This window comes from Narcine bancroftii, chromosome 5 (genome assembly GCF_036971445.1).
Source record: "Narcine bancroftii isolate sNarBan1 chromosome 5, sNarBan1.hap1, whole genome shotgun sequence".
NCBI classification, from domain to species: Eukaryota; Metazoa; Chordata; class Chondrichthyes; order Torpediniformes; family Narcinidae; genus Narcine; species Narcine bancroftii.
In genome coordinates, this window is record NC_091473.1 from 144,984,967 (window position 1) to 144,995,524 (window position 10,558).

General features: G+C 39.9%; 1 protein-coding gene across 1 annotated transcript in view; it reads right to left on the reverse strand.

Annotated features, from left to right (window-relative positions):
* Positions 1–9,831, reverse strand: part of LOC138764050 (lysophosphatidic acid receptor 3-like) — a 79,972-nt gene extending 70,141 nt beyond the window's left edge. Inside the window, exon 1 of the mRNA XM_069939331.1 lies at positions 9,697–9,831. The gene's annotated coding sequence lies outside the window, so the exon portion shown is untranslated. The remainder of the gene's footprint in view (positions 1–9,696) is intronic.
* Positions 9,832–10,558: the final 727 nt, after the last annotated feature.

Genomic DNA, 10,558 nt, shown 5'->3' on the forward strand with positions numbered 1-10,558 from the left:
TACCCACGAGGTCACTGTTGAATGGAAAGAGAGATCTCGAGAAAGCAGCTTCTATCATCAAGGACCCTCACCGCCCCCACCCCCCCCACCCCCACCACTCCCCAGTGCAACACATAAGTGTGCAGACACTGTGATTGTAGTAGACACACAGAAATGCTGGAGGAAGTGACCTCACCATCTTGGCCATGCTACCATCAGGAATGAGGTACGGGTGCCTGAAGACACACACCCAACATTACAAAAACAGCTTCTTCCCCTCAAACATCAGATCTCTAAACAGACAAAGTTTTTTAAACTTTTTTTTTGAACTTCTGTTTTTAAATCTTGTATTTATGGAATTACAATACAACTCAGATTATCTGAAATAGTCGGAGCTGGGCCCATTTCGGATAAATGGTTTTATCAGAGAACTGGCCATTTTTTTAAAACTGCCCTGTACCAACAGCAAATCGCTTGGAACAGTGTTTAAACAACAACAAACAACAAAGGAAGGATTTTTAAAGCATTAAAATAAAGTTTAATTCTCACCAAAAGAAAAATGCTGGCCACCGCTGATTACCGACACCTCCCCACTGAGGCCCCGCTCGTGCAGGGAGCCCGAGGGTCCACCTCCTGCCCAGGAGCTTGAGGTCCCTGGTCAGTTCAGTTCAGGAAAAAAATTTGGATAAATGAGGATTTCAGATATCCTCATTTTTTAAATTTCAGATAACTGAGGTTGTTGGAGAATCTGACTTTGGATAATGGGAGTTGTACTGTAGAAATTATAGGAATGTTTCACCTGACTCAGCGTCACACTTCTGCCGCAAAACCTGATCTTGACTCGATCACTAGAAGTCATGTCTAATGACGGGAGATGGATTGCTTTGAGATGGTGGTGGGTAACCAGAGGCTCAACTCACAATGTAGAACAGAGAGCAGGGGCGTGACGTAATTGTATAGGCTGGAGACCTGAAAATACACCTCTCCCAGCAGAATTAATTAAAACCTGAATAGATAAAACTTTTTTTTTAATTTAAGATATTGAGACTTGTTTTGAACTTAATTGCAATGGCTACAAAGAAATCAAAAGCTCAAACTACAAAGAAAACGTGAACTAAAGAGGTTAGCATGACTGAAGAAATGGGGCCTACTTTACTGACAGAGCCTGCGGACCTGCCTCCTCTCCCTCCGTGATCGACCTAAGCCGCAACAGCTAAAATCAATGTTACTGCAGCGCCGTTTCTCCGGTCAGCCGGCAAAGATGGCACTGGATTTCAGAAGAGGATTCTTGAATTGCTGACGTCGCAGGAACAATTGCACATGCGTGGAACAATGGAACCGACGTCTCTGTATGAAATAACTGAGCCAGCTATGCCCAAAGTGGCTAGCATTGCTAGTCAGACAAGGGCCACATGGAAGACTCGGAAGCAAGTAAAACTGATTTCAGCATCAAGTGAGGGAGAGGAAGAAATGTTTGAAGATTTGGAGGGAGCAGGACCATTATGTCATGGAGAGAGGCCCTAATATGTGCAAGGCAAGGAAGGAGAGAAGCTTGATTTTTTTTCATAGTATAAATCCCTCAGCTCAATTTTTAATACTTTTAGAACAAATTAAAACAATGACTCGTCATATCGATCTGCAATTTATTTCTGTAAGATCTGATTCCTGTATACAATTTGAATACCTTTCACTTAAAGGTGAAATGAGTTCTATGCCAAAACTGTGGATAAAGTTAAAGCTAAAGTTCATAAAATTGAATAAGATATTCAGCATTATCTTCTTGATGTAGAACAATGTAAAGACACAGTTAATAAAATGGAAATTCCTTTATGGCCTGGTAAGTTAAACAAAGGGAACTTGTACAGAAAATTGATGTACTGGTGAATTTAAGTCATAGAAATAATAAAATTGTTGGACTGCCCGAAGATTTTGAAAGTCCTAATTCAGTGCAGTACAGTTTTCTCAAAGATGGATTCCTGAAATTATGGGTCCTGAAAACTTCCTGAATGGATTGGAATTGGATGGAGCTCATCGAACTAACAGAAAGAAGACATTTTTGAGACAAGCACCACCCTCTATTCTAATTAGATGTTTATGTTATGAAGATAAAGAAATGATATTGAGATTTCATGGGATGCTCTAAAATCTTATAATTTTATTCTACTAAAATTAAAAAGTATTACCTTAAAGAAGTAGATAAATTGGAAAAAAAAATAGAGGTTTTAGAGAAAATTTGCATAAAGGAAGATGATTGATATAATAAATAAGAAAATGTATTATAACTTGATACAAGCCTATAGAACAGAGAAGTAATATCAAAAAACTAGACAGAAGTATTATGAACTGGGGAAAGAGCACACAAGGTTTTGGCTTTGTAACTGGCAACTGAACAGACTTCAAGGACTAATGACGCTATTAAAAGGAATTCAAAAGTTACTATAAACCTCAAGATAGAAAGGTAAATTAGCTCGAGTGGCGTTGTATAGACTTACATGGAAGTATGCATTGGGCAGATTACAATTACCACGATTTCAAAACTATTATGAAGCGGCCCAGTTGAAGTTTCTTAGTAGATTGATGGATTTAGATCAGCCTCCTAGCTGGGATGGCTTGTATTTCTAGGGTTGAGATACATGAATTTATATTTCGTTGGAATTTGATTTTGTTACAGCAATATGATATGCCGATATTGAAACATTTGTTAAAGATTTGGATTAAAAAAAATAGGGTGTTAGAGTCAAAAGATAAATTATCAATTTTAACTCTGTTGTATAATAATCAGCTTATTCCTTTTTCAATGTTTAACAATCATTTAAATATTTGGGATTCTAAAGGCATAAAGACAATATAAGATTGTTTTGTAGAGGGGCAATTTCTTTCTCCTTAATCAATTGAGAGAAAAATTTGATATACCTGTAAATTCTTTGTTTGTGTATTATCAACTTAGAGCTTTGATAAAAAAGATAATTATGGTAGAGAGATGATTTTACCTACTTTGTCGAGATTTGAATCTTTGATTTCCTCTATACCGAAAAAGGGTTATGTTTCAGTTACGTATAATTTGTTACAAGATAGTATGGATAAGTCAGATTGGGAGAAATCTAAACTTAAATGGGAGAGTGATTTAGTATTTATTTTTCCCGAAGATGATTGGCAGATATGTGTCAGGAAAATGTAATCAAATTGACTAATGCAAGATATGGAATGGTTAATTATAATTTTTTATATCAATTATATTTGACCCTGGAAATTATTTTTAAAAATATGGTTGTAGTATTCGGATTCTTGTTTTATATGTAGTTTATGCACTGGAACTTTTCTACATGCCGTTTGGACTTGCGTTAAAGTTAAATCACTTTGGCAAGGAATCAAAGTAGTTTTGGAAAAATTATATAATTTTATATTACCATTAGATCCAATGATTTTTTTGTTGGGAAATTTGTATTCATTAAGGGGAATGGGATTGGACAAAATTCAAATTGCTTTTGTACATTTAGTGTTATCAGTAGCGCATAAATGTGTTGCTAGTACTTGGAAAGATGATACTGAGATTAATATATCACGTTGGCACAATGAATTGAAAGTATGTGTTGTTATGGAAAAAATTTCATAATTTACACGATAATTCTTCTTCTTTTGTTAGTAAGTGGCCTCCATATTTGAAATATATGCATTTAGATATACTTTGAAATATTATTAATATTCATTTTTTTTTCTTTATATATAATCTTTTATTTTGCTCCCCTTAAGGGAGTTGGCTGTAGGGGTGGGAGGAGTATTATTGTGAAATCTTTTCTTGATTATTTCTATACTGTATGTTATGTTTTTTTCACTATCTTTTAAATAAAGTTTGAAAAAAAAGATCTCCAGATATAGATTATTCCTTTAAAGAGTTTTATTGTAATTTATGTACAAAATGATGAAGTTAAAATTAATAGTTTTTTACCTGAAGTTCATCTTCCTTCTTCAAATTGCCAAGATTCGAAGGATTTAGATTCCCCATTTACAATTAATTAAGTTATTAATGCCCTTAATTCTACACAAAGTATTAAATCTCCAGGGGAGGATGGTTTTCCATCAGAATTTTCCAAAAAATTTAAAGATTTAATAATACCCCCTTTAATGAAACCTATTCTTTACTGGAATCTTTTTTGAAATGCAATTATAACTGTGATAACCAAGAAAGATAGAGATTTATTTAAAAATGAATCTTATAGACCAATTTCGTTATTGAATGTTAATTGCAAAATTATAGCTAAAGATCTAGCAAATAGATTTACCAAAATTAATTCATTCAGATCAATCTGGTCTTGTTAAAAAAAACACTATGCAGATAACATTGCTAAATTAATTAGCTTAATTCATATATCTCAGAGAAAAAAAATCAGATTTGGAATTGGTTTCATCATTAGATCCTGAAAAGGCTTTTGATAGATTAGAATAAAGATATGTATTTCAGGTGTTAGAAAAATTTGGATTTGGATCAGTGTTTATTTGTATATAAATATCCTTCTGCTACAGTTGTGACCAATGGACAAATTTCTTCAGCTTTCCCATTAACTAGATCGACTTGACAAGGTTGTTCATTATCTCCAGCTTTGCTTGCTTTAGTAATTGAACCTTTAGCACATTTAATAAGACAAGATACTAATATTAAAGGAATTAACGTTAATAGTGAGGAATTCACGATTAATTTGTTTGTTGATGATGTTTTGAGCTATGTAACAGATCCTTGGAATTCTTTGTGTTGTGTATGAAATTGAAAGAATATGGTGAAATATCAGGTTATAAGATTAATTGGGGATGAGTGAAATTATGCCATTGATTGAGGGGGATTATAGTCATTGCAAACAGATTGCTCAATTTAGATGGTCAGGTAGTGGAATTAAATATTTAGGGATTAAAATTGATTAAAATTTGGATAATTTTTATAAGTTGAATTATTTACCATTATTTAATAAAATTTAAGATTATTTAAATAGATGGAATTATTCACCAAAAACTTTAATGGGTAGAGTAAGTTGTATTAAAATGAATAATTTTCCAAGGATTCAGAATCTTTTTCAATCTAATCCTTGTCGACTAGCTCCAATTCTTTTAAGGACTTAAATTCAATCATTAGGAAGTTTTTGTGGAAAGGGAAAATGGTCAGAGTATATTTGAAAAAATTAACTTGGAAATTTGAATTAGGAGGTTGACAACTCCCACATTTTCAAAATTATTAGAAAGCTGCTCAATTGAAGTCTGTTAATGGAATGTTTGAATGAGATAAATCTTCAATGTGGGCTAAAATAGAATTAAGTATAATCAATGAAAAATTTATACAAGAATTTATTTATAAATGGAATTCAAAATTATTAATTGGTACTAAGGATCCACCTATTTAATTGAATTGTGGAATAAAATAGATTACGAGATAGGTGGGAAAGATTTGATTTTGCATAAAATGCCTTTATATCAAAATAAATTTCCATTTTACAATTTATAATCAATTTTTTAAGATTTGGAATCAAATGGGGATTAAAACATTAGAAGATTGTTCTGAAGTGTTGTTTATTTCTTTTCAACGAATGAAGGTAAAATTTAATGTTCCGAATAATACTTTTTTTTTGTTATTACCAGGTCAAAGCATTTTTAATTGATAAATTAGGTCAAAAGATAAGATTACCCAGACAGACTGAAATAGAAATATTGATTACTAAAGGAGATACAAATAAATTTATTTCAGAAATGTATAAATTGCTTCAAAGAAAAGCACCTAAGTTAAAGATTCGTAAATCAAGATTGAGATGGGAAACTGATTCAGATAGGAAGACAGATGAAAATGACTAGAAAATGTGATGTAAAGATAATATGACCAAAGTTATTAATGTAAGATATAGGTTGGTTCAATATAATTTTCTACGACTCATGTTTTAGATGTGATTGAGAGTTGGGGCCTTTTCTTCATTCGACTTGGCAATGGACTAAGGTTAAACCTTTTTGGATACAAGTTAAAATATTTTTGGAGAAAGTATTAAAGGCAAAACTCCCGTTGGATCTGATGTTATTTTTATTTGGTGATATCAAAATGGTTAGTCTTAAATTTAGAGGAACTATGTACCAAATTGATTTTTTTATGATCAGCTTTAGCTGTCTCTAGATAGCGCTTCACCATTCCTTGGAAATCTGATATGAATTTAGAAATGCAAAGATAGCATACCAAGATACAATCTTGTATTCCACTTGAAAAAAATGATATAGTTTACGTGATAAATACCATTTCCTTTTGACAATATGGAGGCCATATCTGGTCTGAACATTTAGAATCCTCAGTAACTCATGCTGGTGGTGATTTTCAGATCCACAGTTGTTGTTTTGAAGTTGCATATGTATTTTTGATCATCTCCTTTTTCTTTCCTCTTAAGGGTAGTATGGGAGGGGGAGGGTGGTGGGGAGGGAGGGATTTGGGTTATATACACTACATGTATATTTCTTATATAATTCATTATTAATTGATAAATGTAATTGTGATTTTATTTTGTTTTAAATGTAGAAGAGAGAGCATAAAGAAACTCCCCCTCACCCCCAACTCTAGTATGATTAAGATGGGGCTTCCCCCCCCCACCGCCAGAGAGCAGGAAGCTGAGGGGAGACCTTAGAGTAAAACCACAATGCCGGAGATTCTCAGCCAGTCAAACCATGTCCTTTTTATAGTAAAGATGAAGAAACAGAACCAATGTTTCAGGGTTGAGCCCTTCATCAGGGTGTGAGCAAAATGTAGGCAGGCGTCCGAATAAAACAGTGGGGGGAGATGAATGGGGGGAGGAGCACAGGCAGGAGGTAACATGTGGATAAGGGAGGGAGGGCACATAGCAAGCAGGAGGAGACAGGATGGCTCTGTGAACAGAGAGGGAAGGGGGTAGAGAGCTGGAGATGGAGACAGATGGACGGGGAAGAGAGGGAGAACGGGGAGTGATCTAGCAGAAAACAGAGAAGTCGATGATGGAGAGTACACAGATGGAATATTAGGCGTTGCTTCTCCAATATGCGTGGCCTTGATTTAGCAGAGCACGAGGCCATGGACAGACATGTCAGCATGGGAATGGGGCACAGAATTGAAATGGTCGGCCACTGGCAGAGCCCCGACACTGATGCAGACAGAGGGAAGGTGTTCAGTGAAGTGATCTCCTGGTCTGATGTAGAGAAGGCCACAACGGGAGACTTTAGAGGTTTATAAAGTCATAGGCATAGATAAGGTGAATTTTCCCAGGGCAGGTAAAGCTAAAATGAGCAGGAATACATTAAAGGGAGAGATTTAAAATGGGCCTGAGGGGCATCATTTTCATACAGAGGGTGATGGTGGGCACATGGAATGAGCTGCCAGAGGAAGCGTTTATAAGACATTTGGACAGGTCAGTGGTTCGGAAAGGATTTGAGAAATATGGCCTGAATGAAAGCAAGAAGGACTAGCTTAGGTGGACAATGGTCAGCAGGGATGTGTTGGGCCAAAGGGCTGTTTCCTTGCTGTATAACCCTATGACTCTCATGACCTCGTGTTGTAAATAGGCTGCAGTTCCATCAAACATTTAAATGTTATGTCTCCACCTCAGAAGAAGTGCCTCCTCAAGGCACATCAAGGGTTTGGAATATGGAGATGAAGATTATGTAGATAACAGAGTTGTAGACAATCAACAACAACCAGGGAGAAAGGCCCTGAGGGGAGATGGACTGGAGATGTCAGGTCTTGATCTGAAACATTGTTCCTCCACAAATGCTGCCTGACCCAAGGAATTTATCTAGCAGCTCAAAACACCTGGATACAGTTTCTAGGGTCAACGCCCCCCCCCCCCCCCCAATACTGTGTGTGGGATAAGACCCCTAGATACATGACCAGTCAGCAGCGACTTATGTCGCCTCAGAGCATTCCAAATGAACCTCACACATACAGTCATGCCACACTGGACTCCTGAGTGACAAGGTATTTGTCCAAACCCCCAGCTCCAATGTGCTGGTATCCAACACTACCCATTGCTGTGGTCATTCAGAGATGGTCTAGATCAGGAAAGAGATGAGTTATTCTCTGCAGTGGAGTTTAAGAGCTTGCAATTCTGACAGAGGGACATACAATACCTCCGAGCGTAAAGCCCTACAAAAGGTAGTGGTCAGCACTCAGGACATCACCGCCAAAACCCTCCCCATTATTGAAAACATCTACAGGGAGCGCTGCTGTCGGAGAGCAGCAGTAATCATCGAAGTCCCACACCATCCAGCACACGCTCTGTTCTCACTACTGCCATCAGGAAAGAGGTCTTGGGGCCACAAGACTCGCACCACCAGGTTCAGGAACAGCTGCTCCCCCTCCACTATCACATCCTCAACAACAAACTCAACCAGGGGCTCATTTAAGGATTCTTACTTGTGCACTTTATTTATGTTTTTATTCTCTCTGTGTTTTTGCAGTTTGTTTACATTCATTATCTGTTTACATGTATACACCGTGTTCGGTTTTTTTTTGCATTACCAATTAGTGGAAATTCTGCCTCACCTACAGGAAAAAGGGGTTGTATGTGATAGCATGTATATACCCTTCCATAAATCTTCGTCTGCGAAGCCAAGCCAAAGAAAGAGAAAGACTCTGACCATAAATCTGAAGTCTCTTATCCAACAGTTCTTCTTTTCACTGAGCTTCCTTGCTGTACAGAGACACTAACACATGTCCTACCATCAGGGCTATGGAGGCAATTCTGTTCCCACATGGGGAACCACTGACCACCGATCAGCCAGCGCCTTCAACACACCAACTCCAACCCAGGTTCTCCCAGAGAGTGGAGTAGAGGAAGCTCCCTCCCGGGTCGTACAGAGACTCATGATACAAATGGCCATCGCCTCATCGTCAGGAGATGGAGTCAAACAGCAAAAAAAACAGGCCCTTCAACCCAACTCATCTGTGCTGACCAGAGAACAGCATAGTTAACAGAAAGCGATCGGGGTTCGAAAGCAGCGCCGTCTGCGAGGAGTTTGTACGTTCTCCCAGTGCCTGCGTGGGTTTCCTCCTGGTGCTCCAGTTTCCTTCCACCGTTCAAAACGGACCGGTGGTTTGTAGGTCAATGGGCGCCATGGGCTCGTGGGACGAAATGGCCCGTTACCATTCTGTAGGTGTACATTTTTTTAAAACGAAAGTAACTCATCAGGTCAGGCAGGAAGGATCCTGGGAGAGAAATGGCCAATACTTTCTGGGCACCTTTAAGGAGGAAGCTCACCCAGTTGGAGACCTGCCCAGGCCCTGTTTGGCCTCTATACCATGGACATGGGAGCAAGAAACACAAAGGCATTCAGCCCATCGAGACTGCCCCATGAGCTGATCCATTTTCCCCACTGCCCAGACCTTCTCCAGGGAACCTCTTCCAAACCTTTCCCATCCAGTCTCAGTCCGAACATTGCATTGGCTTGAAATGTTGCAATGTTTCAAAGTTTGGTCGGCAATCGTCCTGGTGTCAAAGATTAAGGAAGAAAACCTGCAGGTTGTAGTTTAAAGCTGCAGAAACTCGCCAGTGAGTTGTTTAAAACGCTGCCATTGCTTTAAGTGTTTTAATTGTTTGAAAAGTTGTTAGTTTAAAGGTGTTAACGTCATTGTTTAAAACATTGTAAACTTTGCAACTCGTTTAAACGCAGAGAAACGCGCGACTTTCCTGGCCACAGGTTGAAGTTGAGACAAATCCACCCACCGCATCTTACCTCGTGTCTCCTTCACCTGCCAGCCCAGCAGAGACGGCACCTGGCCAGGGGGGAGACCCGGGTGGGCTGGAGGACCTCGGTGCGGCGAGAGAGAGAGAGCGCGGCTGCTCCGCCTCGCCTTTGGCGGAGGGAGTGGGCACTGGGTGACGGCGGCAGACTCGCCCACACGGGGCTTGCATCACCGCGGGGAGGGGGAGGCGAGGCGCTGGCTTCGTGCAGCCAGGTGTTCCCGCAACCCTTGACTCGGGCCAGGCTGGTGTGTGGAGAGAGAGAGAGGGGGGGAAGGTGAGAGGAGAGAGGGAAGGTGCAGGGGGATAGAGGGAAGGTGAGGGGAGAGAGGGAAGGTGAGGGGAGAGAGAGGGAAGGTGTGGGGAGAGAGAGGGAAGGTGCGGGGAGAGAGGGAAGGTGAGGGGAGAGAGGGAAGGTGAGGGGAGAGAGGGAAGGTGAGGGGAGAGAGGGAAGGTGAGAGGAGAGAGAGGGAAGGTGCGGGGAGAGAGGGAAGGTGCGGGGAGAGAGGGAAGGTGAGGGGAGAGAGGGAAGGTGCAGGGGGATAGAGGGAAGGTGAGGGGAGAGAGGGAAGGTGAGGGGAGAGAGAGGGAAGGTGAGGGGAGAGAGGGAAGATGAGAGGAGAGAGGGAAGGTGAGAGGAGAGAGGGAAGGTGCAGGGGGATAGAGGGAAGGTGAGGGGAGAGAGGGAAGGTGCAGGGGGATAGAGGGAAGGTGAGGGGAGAGAGGGAAGGTGAGGGGAGAGAGAGGGAAGGTGAGGGGAGAGAGGGAAGGTGAGGGGAGAGAGGGAAGGTGAGAGGAGAGAGGGAAGGTGAGAGGAGAGAGGGAAGGTGCAGGGGGATAGAGGGAAGGTGAGG